The 20,316-nt window shown below is 31.6% G+C and overlaps 13 non-coding genes across 13 annotated transcripts; all 13 read right to left on the bottom strand.

Annotated features, from left to right (window-relative positions):
- Positions 1-2,392: 2,392 nt before the first annotated feature.
- On the bottom strand, positions 2,393-2,478 carry TRNAR-UCU (transfer RNA arginine (anticodon UCU)). Its single transcript is given in 2 exon segments — positions 2,393-2,428; positions 2,442-2,478. It is a non-coding gene; the product is annotated as a tRNA-Arg (tRNA).
- A 772-nt stretch (positions 2,479-3,250) lies between these two features.
- On the bottom strand, positions 3,251-3,336 carry TRNAR-UCU (transfer RNA arginine (anticodon UCU)). The gene is given in 2 exon segments: positions 3,251-3,286; positions 3,300-3,336. It is a non-coding gene; the product is annotated as a tRNA-Arg (tRNA).
- Positions 3,337-4,130: 794 nt separating this feature from the next.
- Positions 4,131-4,216, bottom strand: TRNAR-UCU (transfer RNA arginine (anticodon UCU)). Its single transcript is given in 2 exon segments — positions 4,131-4,166; positions 4,180-4,216. It is a non-coding gene; the product is annotated as a tRNA-Arg (tRNA).
- Positions 4,217-7,590: 3,374 nt separating this feature from the next.
- TRNAR-UCU (transfer RNA arginine (anticodon UCU)) lies at positions 7,591-7,676 on the bottom strand. The gene is given in 2 exon segments: positions 7,591-7,626; positions 7,640-7,676. It is a non-coding gene; the product is annotated as a tRNA-Arg (tRNA).
- A 772-nt stretch (positions 7,677-8,448) lies between these two features.
- TRNAR-UCU (transfer RNA arginine (anticodon UCU)) lies at positions 8,449-8,534 on the bottom strand. Its single transcript is given in 2 exon segments — positions 8,449-8,484; positions 8,498-8,534. It is a non-coding gene; the product is annotated as a tRNA-Arg (tRNA).
- A 796-nt stretch (positions 8,535-9,330) lies between these two features.
- Positions 9,331-9,416, bottom strand: TRNAR-UCU (transfer RNA arginine (anticodon UCU)). The gene is given in 2 exon segments: positions 9,331-9,366; positions 9,380-9,416. It is a non-coding gene; the product is annotated as a tRNA-Arg (tRNA).
- A 1,641-nt stretch (positions 9,417-11,057) lies between these two features.
- Positions 11,058-11,143, bottom strand: TRNAR-UCU (transfer RNA arginine (anticodon UCU)). The gene is given in 2 exon segments: positions 11,058-11,093; positions 11,107-11,143. It is a non-coding gene; the product is annotated as a tRNA-Arg (tRNA).
- A 773-nt stretch (positions 11,144-11,916) lies between these two features.
- Positions 11,917-12,002, bottom strand: TRNAR-UCU (transfer RNA arginine (anticodon UCU)). Its single transcript is given in 2 exon segments — positions 11,917-11,952; positions 11,966-12,002. It is a non-coding gene; the product is annotated as a tRNA-Arg (tRNA).
- A 799-nt stretch (positions 12,003-12,801) lies between these two features.
- On the bottom strand, positions 12,802-12,887 carry TRNAR-UCU (transfer RNA arginine (anticodon UCU)). The gene is given in 2 exon segments: positions 12,802-12,837; positions 12,851-12,887. It is a non-coding gene; the product is annotated as a tRNA-Arg (tRNA).
- A 2,499-nt stretch (positions 12,888-15,386) lies between these two features.
- Positions 15,387-15,472, bottom strand: TRNAR-UCU (transfer RNA arginine (anticodon UCU)). Its single transcript is given in 2 exon segments — positions 15,387-15,422; positions 15,436-15,472. It is a non-coding gene; the product is annotated as a tRNA-Arg (tRNA).
- A 773-nt stretch (positions 15,473-16,245) lies between these two features.
- TRNAR-UCU (transfer RNA arginine (anticodon UCU)) lies at positions 16,246-16,331 on the bottom strand. Its single transcript is given in 2 exon segments — positions 16,246-16,281; positions 16,295-16,331. It is a non-coding gene; the product is annotated as a tRNA-Arg (tRNA).
- A 799-nt stretch (positions 16,332-17,130) lies between these two features.
- On the bottom strand, positions 17,131-17,216 carry TRNAR-UCU (transfer RNA arginine (anticodon UCU)). The gene is given in 2 exon segments: positions 17,131-17,166; positions 17,180-17,216. It is a non-coding gene; the product is annotated as a tRNA-Arg (tRNA).
- A 1,630-nt stretch (positions 17,217-18,846) lies between these two features.
- On the bottom strand, positions 18,847-18,932 carry TRNAR-UCU (transfer RNA arginine (anticodon UCU)). The gene is given in 2 exon segments: positions 18,847-18,882; positions 18,896-18,932. It is a non-coding gene; the product is annotated as a tRNA-Arg (tRNA).
- Between the last annotated feature and the right edge of the window lie 1,384 nt (positions 18,933-20,316).

Genomic DNA, 20,316 nt, shown 5'->3' with positions numbered 1-20,316 from the left:
GTAATAGCCAAAATTTTATACTGATTTCAGAAATAGCATCCTCATTGTGTGAGGTGCAAAACAATGTGGGGACAATTGCACCCTGTGTGAAATAGTAACTGTTTATTGCAATACAAACTAAAGACCAAAATATTTTCTAAAATGTATTTAATGTTTAGAGTGCTTAACAGTGTAGATATTCATTTTATTTCATACTATAATCATAATATTGCTAACCTGTGTCAGATATTTCCAACATTCCTCTTGAATGCAGCATCCCTGTCTGAGTTTTCCGGCTGCTGATTTCGAGTGCAAGTCCTATATCAGGTTTAAGCAATTATTTAGCTAATATGTGATAACCATGTAAGGATTACAGGTAAAAAGGATTTAATGTTTTTTGAGTGTAGATACCCTTCAAGGTCTGCATAGCTAGCTGAGCAGACTCAACATTGAATTTGGTTGCTGGTTAAATATAACTATAAGCATTTTTGATCAGCAGTTATTGATTTAAAGTATCGAAAATTGATTTGTAATTGGTGATCTTACATTGAAAAGATTTTTATGTCACCAGCCTATCATTACTTTGTATATATATATATATATATATAGTAAATAAGTCTCCTATATACAATGTCTACTTTATGTATTATTGTAAGTAAACTTTAAATCTATGCATTTGAAACTAAAGAACGACTCTGGTGGGACTCGAACCCACAACCTTTGACTAACTACAACCTACTAGAAGTCCAATGCGCTATTCATTGCGCCACTGAGCCACTGATGTATCATATTTTTGTATCAACAGTACAATGTGTTGAATACTCTTATGTTTTAAATGACACAATCTGTGATGAAACTAATCTTTTTATTTTTCTATTTTTTAAGTATGCTGTAAAGAGAGTATCGTAGAGTGAGAGTAAAATTTTTGTAATGATTTCAGAAATAGCTCCCACTTTGTGTGAGGTGCAAATCAATATGGGGACAATTGCACCATGTCTGATTGAGTGTTTGTTGCAAAGAAACTGAAGACAGAAACATTTTGGTAACATTTATATAGGTTTTGTATTTTTACCAGTATAGATATTTATATTAATTTATATTATAATAATTACATGGCTATCGAGTGTCAGATATTTATAACATTTCTCCCAAATGCAACAGCTATGTCTGAGTCTTCCTCTTGCTGTTTTCAAGTGTAAGTCCTATATCAGGTTTTAGCAATTGTGTAGGTTATTTGTAATACCCATCGAAGGATTTTTATGATTTTTGAGTGTACTGTAGATACACTTTAAGCTTTGTATTCCTACGTGAGCAGACTCAACATAATATTTTCATTGCTGGTTAAAAATAACCATCCACATTTTTATTACCAGTTATTGATTTAAAGTATCTAAAATTGATTTGTAACTGGTCTTACATTTAAATGATTTTTATGTCAACAGCCTATAATTACTTTGTATATATAGTATATAGGTCTCCCATATACAATGTCTATGTTATGTATCATTTTAAGTACATTTTAAATGTTTGCATTTGAAGCTAAAGAATGACTCTGGTGGGACTCGAACCCACAACCTTAAAATAACTACAGCCTACTAGAAGTCCAATGCGCTATCCATTGTGCCACAGAGCCACTGAAGCAGCAAGCGTTTGTATCGACAGTACAACTTGTAGAATACTTTCATGTTTTGATGAAACAAATCTATTATGTCTTTCTTTTTTTAGTAGGATGTATATACAGAGTATTGTAGAGTAAGAGCCAAAATTTTATACTGATTTCAAAAATAGCATCCTCATTGTGTGAGGTGCAAAAAAATGTGGGGACAATTGCACCCTGTGTGAAATAGTAACTGTTTATTGCAATACAAACTAAAGACCAAAATATTTTCTAAAATGTATTTAATGTTTAGAGTGCTTAACAGTGTAGATATTCATCTTATTTCATACTATAATGTTAATGTTGCTAACCTGTGTCAGATATTTCCAACATTCCTCTTGAATGCAACATCCCTGTCTGAGTTTTCCGGCTGCTGATTTCGAGTGCAAGTCCTATATCAGGTTTAAGCAATTATTTAGCTAATATGTGATAACCATGTAAGGATTACAGGTAAAAAGGATTTAATGTTTTTTGAGTGTAGATACCCTTCAAGGTCTGCATAGCTAGCTGAGCAGACTCAACATTGAATTTGGTTGCTGGTTAAATATAACTATAAGCATTTTTGATCAGCAGTTATTGATTTAAAGTATCGGAAATTGATTTGTAATTGGTGATCTTACATTGAAAAGATTTTTATGTCACCAGCCTATCATTACTTTGTATATATATATATAGTAAATAAGTCTCCTATATACAATGTCTACGTTATGTATTATTGTAAGTAAACTTTAAATCTTTGCATTTGAAACTAAAGAACGACTCTGGTGGGACTCGAACCCACAACCTTTGAATAACTACAACCTACTAGAAGTCCAATGCGCTATCCATTGCGCCACAGAGCCACTGATGTATCATATTTTTGTATCAACAGTACAATGTGTTGAATACTCTTATGTTTTAAATGACACAATCTGTGATGAAACTAATCTTTTTATTTTTCTATTTTTTAAGTATGCTGTAAAGAGAGTATCGTAGAGTGAGAGTAAAATTTTTGTAATGATTTCAGAAATAGCTCCCACTTTGTGTGAGGTGCAAATCAATATGGGGACAATTGCACCATGTCTGATTGAGTGTTTGTTGCAAAGAAACTGAAGACAGAAACATTTTGGTAACATTTATATAGGTTTTGTATTTTTACCAGTATAGATATTTATATTAATTTATATTATAATAATTACATGGCTATCGAGTGTCAGATATTTATAACATTTCTCCCAAATGCAACAGCTATTTCTGAGTCTTCCTCTTGCTGTTTTCAAGTGCAAGTCCTATATCAGGTTTTAGCAATTGTGTAGGTTATTTGTAATACCCATCTAAGGATTTTTTATGATTTTTGAGTGTACTGTAGATACACTTTAAGCTTTGTATTCCTACGTGAGCAGACTCAACATAATATTTTCATTGCTGGTTAAAAATAACCATCCACATTTTTATTACCAGTTATTGATTTAAAGTATCTAAAATTGATTTGTAACTGGTCTTACATTTAAATTATTTTTATGTCAACAGCCTATAATTACTTTGTATATATAGTATATAGGTCTCCCATATACAATGTCTATGTTATGTATCATTTTAAGTAAATTTTAAATGTTTGCATTTGAAGCTAAAGAATGACTCTGGTGGGACTCGAAACCACAACCTTTGAATAACTACAACCTACTAGAAGTCCAATGCGCTATCCATTGCGCCACAGAGCCACTGAAGCAGCAAGTGTTTGTATCGACAGTACAACTTGTAGAATACTTTCATGTTTTAAAAGCTACAATCTGTGATGAAACAAATCTATTATGTCTTTCTTTTTTTAGTAGAATGTATATACAGAGTATTGTAGAGTAAGAGCCAAAATTTTATACTGATTTCAGAAATAGCATCCTCATTGTGTGAGGTGCAAAAAAATGTGGGGACAATTGCACCCTGTGTGAAATAGTAACTGTTTATTGCAATACAAACTAAAGACCAAAATATTTTCTAAAATGTATTTAATGTTTAGAGTGCTTAACAGTGTAGATATTCATCTTATTTCATACTATAATCATAATATTGCTAACCTGTGTCAGATATTTCCAACATTCCTCTTGAATGCAACATCCCTGTCTGAGTTTTCCGGCTGCTGATTTCGAGTGCAAGTCCTATATCAGGTTTAAGCAATTATTTAGCTAATATGTGATAACCATGTAAGGATTACAGGTAAAAAGGATTTAATGTTTTTTGAGTGTAGATACCCTTCAAGGTCTGCATAGCTAGCTGAGCAGACTCAACATTGAATTTGGTTGCTGGTTAAATATAACAATAAGCATTTTTGATCAGCAGTTATTTTTTTAAAGTATCGAAAATTGATTTGTAATTGGTGATCTTACATTGAAAAGATTTTTATGTCACCAGCCTATCATTACTTTGTATATATATATAGTAAATAAGTCTCCTGTATACAATGTCTACGTTATGTATTATTGTAAGTAAACTTTAAATGTTGGCATTTGAAACTAAAGAGCAACTCTGGTGGGACTCGAACCAACAACCTTTGAATAACTACAACCTACTAGAAGTCCAATGCGCTATCCATTGCGCCACAGAGCCACTGATGTATCATATTTTTGTATCAACAGTACAATGTGTTGAATACTCTTATGTTTTAAATGACACAATCTGTGATGAAACTAATCTTTTTATTTTTCTATTTTTTAAGTATGCTGTAAAGAGAGTATCGTAGAGTGAGAGTAAAATTTTTGTAATGATTTCAGAAATAGCTCCCACTTTGTGTGAGGTGCAAATCAATATGGGGACAATTGCACCATGTCTGATTGAGTGTTTGTTGCAAAGAAACTGAAGACAGAAACATTTTGGTAACATTTATATAGGTTTTGTATTTTTACCAGTATAGATATTTATATTAATTTATATTATAATAATTACATGGCTATCGAGTGTCAGATATTTATAACATTTCTCCCAAATGCAACAGCTATGTCTGAGTCTTCCTCTTGCTGTTTTCAAGTGCAAGTCCTATATCAGGTTTTAGCAATTGTGTAGGTTATTTGTAATACCCATCTAAGGATTTTTTTATGATTTTTGAGTGTACTGTAGATACACTTTTAGCTCTGTATTCCTACGTGAGCAGACTCAACATAATATTTTCATTGCTGGTTAAAAATAACCATCCATATTTTTATTACCAGTTATTGATTTAAAGTATCTAAAATTGATTTGTAACTGGTCTTACATTTAAATGATTTTTATGTCAACAGCCTATAATTACTTTGTATATATAGTATATAGGTCTCCCATATACAATGTCTATGTTATGTATCATTTTAAGTAAATTTTAAATGTTTGCATTTGAAGCTAAAGAATGACTCTGGTGGGACTCGAACCACAACCTTTGAATAACTACAACCTACTAGAAGTCTAATGTGCTATCCACTGCGCCACAGAGCCACTGAAGCAGCAAGCATTTATATCGACAGTACAACTTGTAGAATACTTTCATGTTTTGATGAAACAAATCTATTATGTCTTTCTTTTTTTAGTAGGATGTATATACAGAGTATTGTAGAGTAAGAGCCAAAATTTTATACTGATTTCAGAAATAGCATCCTCATTGTGTGAGGTGCAAAAAAATGTGGGGACAATTGCACCCTGTGTGAAATAGTAACTGTTTATTGCAATACAAACTAAAGACCAAAATATTTTCTAAAATGTATTTAATGTTTAGAGTGCTTAACAGTGTAGATATTCATCTTATTTCATACTATAATGATAATGTTGCTAACCTGTGTCAGATATTTCCAACATTCCTCTTGAATGCAACATCCCTGTCTGAGTTTTCCGGCTGCTGATTTCGAGTGCAAGTCCTATATCAGGTTTAAGCAATTATTTAGCTAATATGTGATAACCATGTAAGGATTACAGGTAAAAAGGATTTAATGTTTTTTTGAGTGTAGATACCCTTCAAGGTCTGCATAGCTAGCTGAGCAGACTCAACATTGAATTTGGTTGCTGGTTAAATATAACTATAAGCATTTTTGATCAGCAGTTATTGATTTAAAGTATCGAAAATTGATTTGTAATTGGTGATCTTACATTGAAAAGATTTTTATGTCACCAGCCTATCATTACTTTGTATATATATATATATATATATATATAGTAAATAAGTCTCCTATATACAATGTCTACTTTATGTATTATTGTAAGTAAACTTTAAATCTATGCATTTGAAACTTAAGAACGACTCTGGTGGGACTCGAACCCACAACCTTTGAATAACTACAACCTACTAGAAGTCCAATGCGCTATTCATTGCGCCACTGAGCCACTGATGTATCATATTTTTGTATCAACAGTACAATGTGTTGAATACTCTTATGTTTTAAATGACACAATCTGTGATGAAACTAATCTTTTTATTTTTCTATTTTTTAAGTATGCTGTAAAGAGAGTATCGTAGAGTGAGAGTAAAATTTTTGTAATGATTTCAGAAATAGCTCCCACTTTGTGTGAGGTGCAAATCAATATGGGGACAATTGCACCATGTCTGATTGAGTGTTTGTTGCAAAGAAACTGAAGACAGAAACATTTTGGTAACATTTATATAGGTTTTGTATTTTTACCAGTATAGATATTTATATTAATTTATATTATAATAATTACATGGCTATCGAGTGTCAGATATTTATAACATTTCTCCCAAATGCAACAGCTATGTCTGAGTCTTCCTCTTGCTGTTTTCAAGTGTAAGTCCTATATCAGGTTTTAGCAATTGTGTAGGTTATTTGTAATACCCATCGAAGGATTTTTATGATTTTTGAGTGTACTGTAGATACACTTTAAGCTTTGTATTCCTACGTGAGCAGACTCAACATAATATTTTCATTGCTGGTTAAAAATAACCATCCACATTTTTATTACCAGTTATTGATTTAAAGTATCTAAAATTGATTTGTAACTGGTCTTACATTTAAATGATTTTTATGTCAACAGCCTATAATTACTTTGTATATATAGTATATAGGTCTCCCATATACAATGTCTATGTTATGTATCATTTTAAGTACATTTTAAATGTTTGCATTTGAAGCTAAAGAATGACTCTGGTGGGACTCGAACCCACAACCTTAAAATAACTACAACCTACTAGAAGAACAATGCGCTATCCATTGTGCCACAGAGCCACTGAAGCAGCAAGCGTTTGTATCGACAGTACAACTTGTAGAATACTTTCATGTTTTGATGAAACAAATCTATTATGTCTTTCTTTTTTTAGTAGGATGTATATACAGAGTATTGTAGAGTAAGAGCCAAAATTTTATACTGATTTCAAAAATAGCATCCTCATTGTGTGAGGTGCAAAAAAATGTGGGGACAATTGCACCCTGTGTGAAATAGTAACTGTTTATTGCAATACAAACTAAAAACCAAAATATTTTCTAAAATGTATTTAATGTTTAGAGTGCTTAACAGTGTAGATATTCATCTTATTTCATACTATAATGTTAATGTTGCTAACCTGTGTCAGATATTTCCAACATTCCTCTTGAATGCAACATCCCTGTCTGAGTTTTCCGGCTGCTGATTTCGAGTGCAAGTCCTATATCAGGTTTAAGCAATTATTTAGCTAATATGTGATAACCATGTAAGGATTACAGGTAAAAAGGATTTAATGTTTTTTGAGTGTAGATACCCTTCAAGGTCTGCATAGCTAGCTGAGCAGACTCAACATTGAATTTGGTTGCTGGTTAAATATAACTATAAGCATTTTTGATCAGCAGTTATTGATTTAAAGTATCGGAAATTGATTTGTAATTGGTGATCTTACATTGAAAAGATTTTTATGTCACCAGCCTATCATTACTTTGTATATATATATATAGTAAATAAGTCTCCTATATACAATGTCTACGTTATGTATTATTGTAAGTAAACTTTAAATCTTTGCATTTGAAACTAAAGAATGATTCTGGTGGGACTCGAACCCACAACCTTTGAATAACTACAACCTACTAGAAGTCCAATGCGCTATCCATTGCGCCACAGAGACACTGATGTATCATATTTTTGTATCAACAGTACAATGTGTTGAATACTCTTATGTTTTAAATGACACAATCTGTGATGAAACTAATCTTTTTATTTTTCTATTTTTTAAGTATGCTGTAAAGAGAGTATCGTAGAGTGAGAGTAAAATTTTTGTAATGATTTCAGAAATAGCTCCCACTTTGTGTGAGGTGCAAATCAATATGGGGACAATTGCACCATGTCTGATTGAGTGTTTGTTGCAAAGAAACTGAAGACAGAAACATTTTGGTAACATTTATATAGGTTTTGTATTTTTACCAGTATAGATATTTATATTAATTTATATTATAATAATTACATGGCTATCGAGTGTCAGATATTTATAACATTTCTCCCAAATGCAACAGCTATTTCTGAGTCTTCCTCTTGCTGTTTTCAAGTGCAAGTCCTATATCAGGTTTTAGCAATTGTGTAGGTTATTTGTAATACCCATCTAAGGATTTTTTATGATTTTTGAGTGTACTGTAGATACACTTTAAGCTTTGTATTCCTACGTGAGCAGACTCAACATAATATTTTCATTGCTGGTTAAAAATAACCATCCACATTTTTATTACCAGTTATTGATTTAAAGTATCTAAAATTGATTTGTAACTGGTCTTACATTTAAATTATTTTTATGTCAACAGCCTATAATTACTTTGTATATATAGTATATAGGTCTCCCATATACAATGTCTATGTTATGTATCATTTTAAGTAAATTTTAAATGTTTGCATTTGAAGCTAAAGAATGACTCTGGTGGGACTCGAAACCACAACCTTTGAATAACTACAACCTACTAGAAGTCCAATGCGCTATCCATTGCGCCACAGAGCCACTGAAGCAGCAAGTGTTTGTATCGACAGTACAACTTGTAGAATACTTTCATGTTTTAAAAGCTACAATCTGTGATGAAACAAATCTATTATGTCTTTCTTTTTTTAGTAGAATGTATATACAGAGTATTGTAGAGTAAGAGCCAAAATTTTATACTGATTTCAGAAATAGCATCCTCATTGTGTGAGGTGCAAAAAAATGTGGGGACAATTGCACCCTGTGTGAAATAGTAACTGTTTATTGCAATACAAACTAAAGACCAAAATATTTTCTAAAATGTATTTAATGTTTAGAGTGCTTAACAGTGTAGATATTCATCTTATTTCATACTATAATCATAATATTGCTAACCTGTGTCAGATATTTCCAACATTCCTCTTGAATGCAACATCCCTGTCTGAGTTTTCCGGCTGCTGATTTCGAGTGCAAGTCCTATATCAGGTTTAAGCAATTATTTAGCTAATATGTGATAACCATGTAAGGATTACAGGTAAAAAGGATTTAATGTTTTTTGAGTGTAGATACCCTTCAAGGTCTGCATAGCTAGCTGAGCAGACTCAACATTGAATTTGGTTGCTGGTTAAATATAACAATAAGCATTTTTGATCAGCAGTTATTTTTTTAAAGTATCGAAAATTGATTTGTAATTGGTGATCTTACATTGAAAAGATTTTTATGTCACCAGCCTATCATTACTTTGTATATATATATATAGTAAATAAGTCTCCTGTATACAATGTCTACGTTATGTATTATTGTAAGTAAACTTTAAATGTTGGCATTTGAAACTAAAGAGCAACTCTGGTGGGACTCGAACCCACAACCTTTGAATAACTACAACCTACTAGAAGTCCAATGCGCTATCCATTGCGCCACAGAGCCACTGATGTATCATATTTTTGTATCAACAGTACAATGTGTTGAATACTCTTATGTTTTAAATGACACAATCTGTGATGAAACTAATCTTTTTATTTTTCTATTTTTTAAGTATGCTGTAAAGAGAGTATCGTAGAGTGAGAGTAAAATATTTGTAATGATTTCAGAAATAGCTCCCACTTTGTGTGAGGTGCAAATCAATATGGGGACAATTGCACCATGTCTGATTGAGTGTTTGTTGCAAAGAAACTGAAGACAGAAACATTTTGGTAACATTTATATAGGTTTTGTATTTTTACCAGTATAGATATTTATATTAATTTATATTATAATAATTACATGGCTATCGAGTGTCAGATATTTATAACATTTCTCCCAAATGCAACAGCTATGTCTGAGTCTTCCTCTTGCTGTTTTCAAGTGCAAGTCCTATATCAGGTTTTAGCAATTGTGTAGGTTATTTGTAATACCCATCTAAGGATTTTTTTATGATTTTTGAGTGTACTGTAGATACACTTTTAGCTCTGTATTCCTACGTGAGCAGACTCAACATAATATTTTCATTGCTGGTTAAAAATAACCATCCATATTTTTATTACCAGTTATTGATTTAAAGTATCTAAAATTGATTTGTAACTGGTCTTACATTTAAATGATTTTTATGTCAACAGCCTATAATTACTTTGTATATATAGTATATAGGTCTCCCATATACAATGTCTATGTTATGTATCATTTTAAGTAAATTTTAAATGTTTGCATTTGAAGCTAAAGAATGACTCTGGTGGGACTCGAACCACAACCTTTGAATAACTACAACCTACTAGAAGTCTAATGTGCTATCCACTGCGCCACAGAGCCACTGAAGCAGCAAGCATTTATATCGACAGTACAACTTGTAGAATACTTTCATGTTTTGATGAAACAAATCTATTATGTCTTTCTTTTTTTAGTAGGATGTATATACAGAGTATTGTAGAGTAAGAGCCAAAATTTTATACTGATTTCAGAAATAGCATCCTCATTGTGTGAGGTGCAAAAAAATGTGGGGACAATTGCACCCTGTGTGAAATAGTAACTGTTTATTGCAATACAAACTAAAGACCAAAATATTTTCTAAAATGTATTTAATGTTTAGAGTGCTTAACAGTGTAGATATTCATCTTATTTCATACTATAATGATAATGTTGCTAACCTGTGTCAGATATTTCCAACATTCCTCTTGAATGCAACATCCCTGTCTGAGTTTTCCGGCTGCTGATTTCGAGTGCAAGTCCTATATCAGGTTTAAGCAATTATTTAGCTAATATGTGATAACCATGTAAGGATTACAGGTAAAAAGGATTTAATGTTTTTTTGAGTGTAGATACCCTTCAAGGTCTGCATAGCTAGCTGAGCAGACTCAACATTGAATTTGGTTGCTGGTTAAATATAACTATAAGCATTTTTGATCAGTAGTTATTGATTTAAAGTATCGAAAATTGATTTGTAATTGGTGATCTTACATTGAAAAGATTTTTATGTCACCAGCCTATCATTACTTTGTATATATATATATATAGTAAATAAGTCTCCTATATACAATGTCTACGTTATGTATTATTGTAAGTAAACTTTAAATCTTTGCATTTGAAACTAAAGAACGACTCTGGTGGGACTCGAACCCACAACCTTTGACTAACTACAACCTACTAGAAGTCCAATGCGCTATCCATTGCGCCACAGAGCCACTGATGTATCATATTTTTGTATCAACAGTACAATGTGTTGAATACTCTTATGTTTTAAATGACACAATCTGTGATGAAACTAATCTTTTTATTTTTCTATTTTTTAAGTATGCTGTAAAGAGAGTATCGTAGAGTGAGAGTAAAATTTTTGTAATGATTTCAGAAATAGCTCCCACTTTGTGTGAGGTGCAAATCAATATGGGGACAATTGCACCATGTCTGATTGAGTGTTTGTTGCAAAGAAACTGAAGACAGAAACATTTTGGTAACATTTATATAGGTTTTGTATTTTTACCAGTATAGATATTTATATTAATTTATATTATAATAATTACATGGCTATCGAGTGTCAGATATTTATAACATTTCTCCCAAATGCAACAGCTATGTCTGAGTCTTGCTCTTGCTATTTTCAAGTGCAAGTCCTATATCAGGTTTAAACAATTGTGTAGGTTATTTGTAATACCCATCTAAGGATTTTTTTATGATTTTTGAGTGTACTGTAGATACACTTTAAGCTTTGTATTCCTACGTGAGCAGACTCAACATAATATTTTCATTGCTGGTTAAAAATAACCATCCACATTTTTATTACCAGTTATTGATTTAAAGTATCTAAAATTGATTTGTAACTGGTCTTACATTTAAATTATTTTTATGTCAACAGCATATAATTACTTTGTATATATAGTATATAGGTCTCCCATATACAATGTCTATGTTATGTATCATTTTAAGTAAATTTTAAATGTTTGCATTTGAAGCTAAAGATTGACTCTGGAGGGACTCGAACCCACAACCTTTGAATAACTACAACCTACTAGAAGTCCAATGTGCTATCCATTGCGCTACAGAGCCACTGAAACAGCAAGTGTTTGTATCGACAGTACAACTTGTAGAATACTTTCATGTTTTAAAAGCTACAATCTGTGATGAAACAAATCTATTATGTCTTTCTTTTTTTTAGTAGGATGTATATACAGAGTATTGTAGAGTAAGAGCCAAAATTTTATACTGATTTCAGAAATAGCATCCTCATTGTGTGAGGTGCAAAAAAATGTGGGGACAATTGCACCCTGTGTGAAATAGTAACTGTTTATTGCAATACAAACTAAAGACCAAAATATTTTCTAAAATGTATTTAATGTTTAGAGTGCTTAACAGTGTAGATATTCATCTTATTTCATACTATAATGATAATGTTGCTAACCTGTGTCAGATATTTCCAACATTCCTCTTGAATGCAACATCCCTGTCTGAGTTTTCCGGCTGCTGATTTCGAGTGCAAGTCCTATATCAGGTTTAAGCAATTATTTAGCTAATATGTGATAACCATGTAAGGATTACAGGTAAAAAGGATTTAATGTTTTTTGAGTGTAGATACCCTTCAAGGTCTGCATAGCTAGCTGAGCAGACTCAACATTGAATTTGGTTGCTGGTTAAATATAACTATAAGCATTTTTGATCAGCAGTTATTGATTTAAAGTATCGAAAATTGATTTGTAATTGGTGATCTTACATTGAAAAGATTTTTATGTCACCAGCCTATCATTACTTTGTATATATATATATATAGTAAATAAGTCTCCTATATACAATGTCTACATTATGTATTATTGTAAGTAAACTTTAAATCTTTGCATTTGAAACTAAAGAACGACTCCAGTGGGACTCGAACCCACAACCTTCGAATAACTACAACCTACTAGAAGTCCAATGCGCTATCCATTGCGCCACAGAGCCACTGATGTATCATATTTTTGTATCAACAGTACAATGTGTTGAATACTCTTATGTTTTAAATGACACAATCTGTGATGAAACTAATCTTTTTATTTTTCTATTTTTTAAGTATGCTGTAAAGAGAGTATCGTAGAGTGAGAGTAACATTTTTGTAATGATTTCAGAAATAGCTCCCACTTTGTGTGAGGTTCAAATCAATATGGGGACAATTGCACCATGTCTGATTGAGTGTTTGTTGCAAAGAAACTGAAGACAGAAACATTTTGGTAACATTTATATAGGTTTTGTATTTTTACCAGTATAGATATTTATATTAATTTATATTATAATAATTACATGGCTATCGAGTGTCAGATATTTATAACATTGCTCCCAAATGCAACAGCTATGTCTGAGTCTTCCTCTTGCTGTTTTCAAGTGCAAGTCCTATATCAGGTTTTAGCAATTGTGTAGGTTATTTGTAATACCCATCTAAGTATTTTTTATGATTTTTGAGTGTACTGTAGATACACTTTAAGCTTTGTATTCCTACGTGAGCAGACTCAACATAATATTTTGATTGCTGGTTAAAAATAACCATCCACATTTTTATTACCAGTTATTGATTTAAAGTATCTAAAATTGATTTGTAACTGGTCTTTCATTTAAATGATTTTTATGTCAACAGCCTATAATTACTTTGTATATATAGTATATAGGTCTCCCATATACAATGTCTACGTTATGTATTATTGTAAGTAAACTTTAAATCTTTGCATTTGAAACTGAAGAACGACTCTGGTGGGACTCGAACACAAGACCTTTGAATAACTACAACCTACTAGAAGTCCAATGCGCTATCCATTGCGCCACAGAGCCACTGATGTATCATATTTTTGTATCAACAGTACAATGTGTTGAATACTCTTATGTTTTAAATGACACAATCTGTGATGAAACTAATCTTTTTATTTTTCTATTTTTTAAGTATGCTGTAAAGAGAGTATCGTAGAGTGAGAGTAAAATTTTTGTAATGATTTCAGAAATAGCTCCCACTTTGTGTGAGGTGCAAATCAATATGGGGACAATTGCACCATGTCTGATTGAGTGTTTGTTGCAAAGAAACTGAAGACAGAAACATTTTGGTAACATTTATATAGGTTTTGTATTTTTACCAGTATAGATATTTATATTAATTTATATTATAATAATTACATGGCTATCGAGTGTCAGATATTTATAACATTTCTCCCAAATGCAACAGCTATGTCTGAGTCTTCCTCTTGCTGTTTTCAAGTGCAAGTCCTATATCAGGTTTTAGCAATTGTGTAGGTTATTTGTAATACCCATCTAAGGATTTTTTTATGATTTTTGAGTGTACTGTAGATACACTTTTAGCTCTGTATTCCTACGTGAGCAGACTCAACATAATATTTTCATTGCTGGTTAAAAATAACCATCCATATTTTTATTACCAGTTATTGATTTAAAGTATCTAAAATTGATTTGTAACTGGTCTTACATTTAAATGATTTTTATGTCAACAGCCTATAATTACTTTGTATATATAGTATATAGGTCTCCCATATACAATGTCTATGTTATGTATCATTTTAAGTAAATTTTAAATGTTTGCATTTGAAGCTAAAGAATGACTCTGGTGGGACTCGAACCACAACCTTTGAATAACTACAACCTACTAGAAGTCTAATGTGCTATCCACTGCGCCACAGAGCCACTGAAGCAGCAAGCATTTATATCGACAGTACAACTTGTAGAATACTTTCATGTTTTGATGAAACAAATCTATTATGTCTTTCTTTTTTTAGTAGGATGTATATACAGAGTATTGTAGAGTAAGAGCCAAAATTTTATACTGATTTCAGAAATAGCATCCTCATTGTGTGAGGTGCAAAAAAATGTGGGGACAATTGCACCCTGTGTGAAATAGTAACTGTTTATTGCAATACAAACTAAAGACCAAAATATTTTCTAAAATGTATTTAATGTTTAGAGTGCTTAACAGTGTAGATATTCATCTTATTTCATACTATAATGATAATGTTGCTAACCTGTGTCAGATATTTCCAACATTCCTCTTGAATGCAACATCCCTGTCTGAGTTTTCCGGCTGCTGATTTCGAGTGCAAGTCCTATATCAGGTTTAAGCAATTATTTAGCTAATATGTGATAACCATGTAAGGATTACAGGTAAAAAGGATTTAATGTTTTTTTGAGTGTAGATACCCTTCAAGGTCTGCATAGCTAGCTGAGCAGACTCAACATTGAATTTGGTTGCTGGTTAAATATAACTATAAGCATTTTTGATCAGTAGTTATTGATTTAAAGTATCGAAAATTGATTTGTAATTGGTGATCTTACATTGAAAAGATTTTTATGTCACCAGCCTATCATTACTTTGTATATATATATATATAGTAAATAAGTCTCCTATATACAATGTCTACGTTATGTATTATTGTAAGTAAACTTTAAATCTTTGCATTTGAAACTAAAGAACGACTCTGGTGGGACTCGAACCCACAACCTTTGACTAACTACAACCTACTAGAAGTCCAATGCGCTATCCATTGCGCCACAGAGCCACTGATGTATCATATTTTTGTATCAACAGTACAATGTGTTGAATACTCTTATGTTTTAAATGACACAATCTGTGATGAAACTAATCTTTTTATTTTTCTATTTTTTAAGTATGCTGTAAAGAGAGTATCGTAGAGTGAGAGTAAAATTTTTGTAATGATTTCAGAAATAGCTCCCACTTTGTGTGAGGTGCAAATCAATATGGGGACAATTGCACCATGTCTGATTGAGTGTTTGTTGCAAAGAAACTGAAGACAGAAACATTTTGGTAACATTTATATAGGTTTTGTATTTTTACCAGTATAGATATTTATATTAATTTATATTATAATAATTACATGGCTATCGAGTGTCAGATATTTATAACATTTCTCCCAAATGCAACAGCTATGTCTGAGTCTTGCTCTTGCTATTTTCAAGTGCAAGTCCTATATCAGGTTTAAACAATTGTGTAGGTTATTTGTAATACCCATCTAAGGATTTTTTTATGATTTTTGAGTGTACTGTAGATACACTTTAAGCTTTGTATTCCTACGTGAGCAGACTCAACATAATATTTTCATTGCTGGTTAAAAATAACCATCCACATTTTTATTACCAGTTATTGATTTAAAGTATCTAAAATTGATTTGTAACTGGTCTTACATTTAAATTATTTTTATGTCAACAGCATATAATTACTTTGTATATATAGTATATAGGTCTCCCATATACAATGTCTATGTTATGTATCATTTTAAGTAAATTTTAAATGTTTGCATTTGAAGCTAAAGATTGACTCTGGAGGGACTCGAACCCACAACCTTTGAATAACTACAACCTACTAGAAGTCCAATGTGCTATCCATTGCGCTACAGAGCCACTGAAACAGCAAGTGTTTGTATCGACAGTACAACTTGTAGAATACTTTCATGTTTTAAAAGCTACAATCTGTGATGAAACAAATCTATTATGTCTTTCTTTTTTTTAGTAGGATGTATATACAGAGTATTGTAGAGTAAGAGCCAAAATTTTATACTGATTTCAGAAATAGCATCCTCATTGTGTGAGGTGCAAAAAAATGTGGGGACAATTGCACCCTGTGTGAAATAGTAACTGTTTATTGCAATACAAACTAAAGACCAAAATATTTTCTAAAATGTATTTAATGTTTAGAGTGCTTAACAGTGTAGATATTCATCTTATTTCATACTATAATGATAATGTTGCTAACCTGTGTCAGATATTTCCAACATTCCTCTTGAATGCAACATCCCTGTCTGAGTTTTCCGGCTGCTGATTTCGAGTGCAAGTCCTATATCAGGTTTAAGCAATTATTTAGCTAATATGTGATAACCATGTAAGGATTACAGGTAAAAAGGATTTAATGTTTTTTGAGTGTAGATACCCTTCAAGGTCTGCATAGCTAGCTGAGCAGACTCAACATTGAATTTGGTTGCTGGTTAAATATAACTATAAGCATTTTTGATCAGCAGTTATTGATTTAAAGTATCGAAAATTGATTTGTAATTGGTGATCTTACATTGAAAAGATTTTTATGTCACCAGCCTATCATTACTTTGTATATATATATATATAGTAAATAAGTCTCCTATATACAATGTCTACATTATGTATTATTGTAAGTAAACTTTAAATCTTTGCATTTGAAACTAAAGAACGACTCCAGTGGGACTCGAACCCACAACCTTCGAATAACTACAACCTATTAGAAGTCCAATGCGCTATCCATTGCGCCACAGAGCCACTGATGTATCATATTTTTGTATCAACAGTACAATGTGTTGAATACTCTTATGTTTTAAATGACACAATCTGTGATGAAACTAATCTTTTTATTTTTCTATTTTTTAAGTATGCTGTAAAGAGAGTATCGTAGAGTGAGAGTAACATTTTTGTAATGATTTCAGAAATAGCTCCCACTTTGTGTGAGGTTCAAATCAATATGGGGACAATTGCACCATGTCTGATTGAGTGTTTGTTGCAAAGAAACTGAAGACAGAAACATTTTGGTAACATTTATATAGGTTTTGTATTTTTACCAGTATAGATATTTATATTAATTTATATTATAATAATTACATGGCTATCGAGTGTCAGATATTTATAACATTGCTCCCAAATGCAACAGCTATGTCTGAGTCTTCCTCTTGCTGTTTTCAAGTGCAAGTCCTATATCAGGTTTTAGCAATTGTGTAGGTTATTTGTAATACCCATCTAAGTATTTTTTATGATTTTTGAGTGTACTGTAGATACACTTTAAGCTTTGTATTCCTACGTGAGCAGACTCAACATAATATTTTGATTGCTGGTTAAAAATAACCATCCACATTTTTATTACCAGTTATTGATTTAAAGTATCTAAAATTGATTTGTAACTGGTCTTTCATTTAAATGATTTTTATGTCAACAGCCTATAATTACTTTGTATATATAGTATATAGGTCTCCCATATACAATGTCTACGTTATGTATTATTGTAAGTAAACTTTAAATCTTTGCATTTGAAACTGAAGAACGACTCTGGTGGGACTCGAACACAAGACCTTTGAATAACTACAACCTACTAGAAGTCCAATGCGCTATCCATTGCGCCACAGAGCCACTGATGTATCATGTTTTTGTATCAACAGTACAATGTGTTGAATACTCTTATGTTTTAAATGACACAATCTGTGATGAAACTAATCTTTTTATTTTTCTATTTTTTAAGTATGCTGTAAAGAGAGTATCGTAGAGTGAGAGTAAAATTTTTGTAATGATTTCAGAAATAGCTCCCACTTTGTGTGAGGTGCAAATCAATATGGGGACAATTGCACCATGTCTGATTGAGTGTTTGTTGCAAAGAAACTGAAGACAGAAACATTTTGGTAACATTTATATAGGTTTTGTATTTTTACCAGTATAGATATTTATATTAATTTATATTATAATAATTACATGGCTATCGAGTGTCAGATATTTATAACATTTCTCCCAAATGTAACAGCTATGTCTGAGTCTTCCTCTTGCTGTTTTCAAGTGCAAGTCCTATATCAGGTTTTAGCAATTGTGTAGGTTATTTGTAATACCCATCTAAGGATTTTTTATGATTTTTGAGTGTACTGTAGATACACTTTAAGCTTTGTATTCCTACGTGAGCAGACTCAACATAATATTTTCATTGCTGGTTAAAAATAACCATCCACATTTTTCTTACCAGTTATTGATTTAAAGTATCTAAAATTGATTTGTAACTGGTCTTACATTTAAATGATTTTTATGTCAACAGCCTATAATTACTTTGTATATATAGTATATAGGTCTCCCATATACAATGTCTATGTTATGTATCATTTTAAGTAAATTTTAAATGTTTGCATTTGAAGCTAAAGAATGACTCTGGTGGGACTCGAACCCACAACCTTTGAATAACTACAACCTACTAGAAGTCCAATGCCCTATCCATTGCACCACAGAGCCACTGAAGCAGCAAGCGTTTGTATCGACAGTACAACTTGTAGAATACTTTCATGTTTTAAAAGCTACAATCTGTGATGAAACAAATCTATTATGTCTTTCTTTTTTTAGTAGGATGTATATACAGAGTATTGTAGAGTAATAGCCAAAATTTTATACTGATTTCAGAAATAGCATCCTCATTGTGTGAGGTGCAAAACAATGTGGGGACAATTGCACCCTGTGTGAAATAGTAACTGTTTATTGCAATACAAACTAAAGACCAAAATATTTTCTAAAATGTATTTAATGTTTAGAGTGCTTAACAGTGTAGATATTCATTTTATTTCATACTATAATCATAATATTGCTAACCTGTGTCAGATATTTCCAACATTCCTCTTGAATGCAACATCCCTGTCTGAGTTTTCCGGCTGCTGATTTCGAGTGCAAGTCCTATATCAGGTTTAAGCAATTATTTAGCTAATATGTGATAACCATGTAAGGATTACAGGTAAAAAGGATTTAATGTTTTTTGAGTGTAGATACCCTTCAAGGTCTGCATAGCTAGCTGAGCAGACTCAACATTGAATTTGGTTGCTGGTTAAATATAACTATAAGCATTTTTGATCAGCAGTTATTGATTTAAAGTATCGAAAATTGATTTGTAATTGGTGATCTTACATTGAAAAGATTTTTATGTCACCAGCCTATCATTACTTTGTATATATATATATATATATATATATATAGTAAATAAGTCTCCTATATACAATGTCTACTTTATGTATTATTGTAAGTAAACTTTAAATCTATGCATTTGAAACTAAAGAACGACTCTGGTGGGACTCGAACCCACAACCTTTGAATAACTACAACCTACTAGAAGTCCAAAGCGCTATTCATTGCGCCACTGAGCCACTGATGTATCATATTTTTGTATCAACAGTACAATGTGTTGAATACTCTTATGTTTTAAATGATACAATCTGTGATGAAACTAATCTTTTTATTTTTCTATTTTTTAAGTATGCTGTAAAGAGAGTATCGTAGAGTGAGAGTAAAATTTTTGTAATGATTTCAGAAATAGCTCCCACTTTGTGTGAGGTGCAAATCAATATGGGGACAATTGCACCATGTCTGATTGAGTGTTTGTTGCAAAGAAACTGAAGACAGAAACATTTTGGTAACATTTATATAGGTTTTGTATTTTTACCAGTATAGATATTTATATTAATTTATATTATAATAATTACATGGCTATCGAGTGTCAGATATTTATAACATTTCTCCCAAATGCAACAGCTATGTCTGAGTCTTCCTCTTGCTGTTTTCAAGTGTAAGTCCTATATCAGGTTTTAGCAATTGTGTAGGTTATTTGTAATACCCATCGAAGGATTTTTATGAT

The sequence above is a fragment of the Pseudophryne corroboree genome, chromosome 4 (genome assembly GCF_028390025.1).
Source record: "Pseudophryne corroboree isolate aPseCor3 chromosome 4, aPseCor3.hap2, whole genome shotgun sequence".
NCBI classification, from domain to species: domain Eukaryota; kingdom Metazoa; phylum Chordata; class Amphibia; order Anura; family Myobatrachidae; genus Pseudophryne; species Pseudophryne corroboree.
Note: the sequence above shows the minus strand (reverse complement) of the source record. Positions and strands in the feature narration are given on the sequence as shown.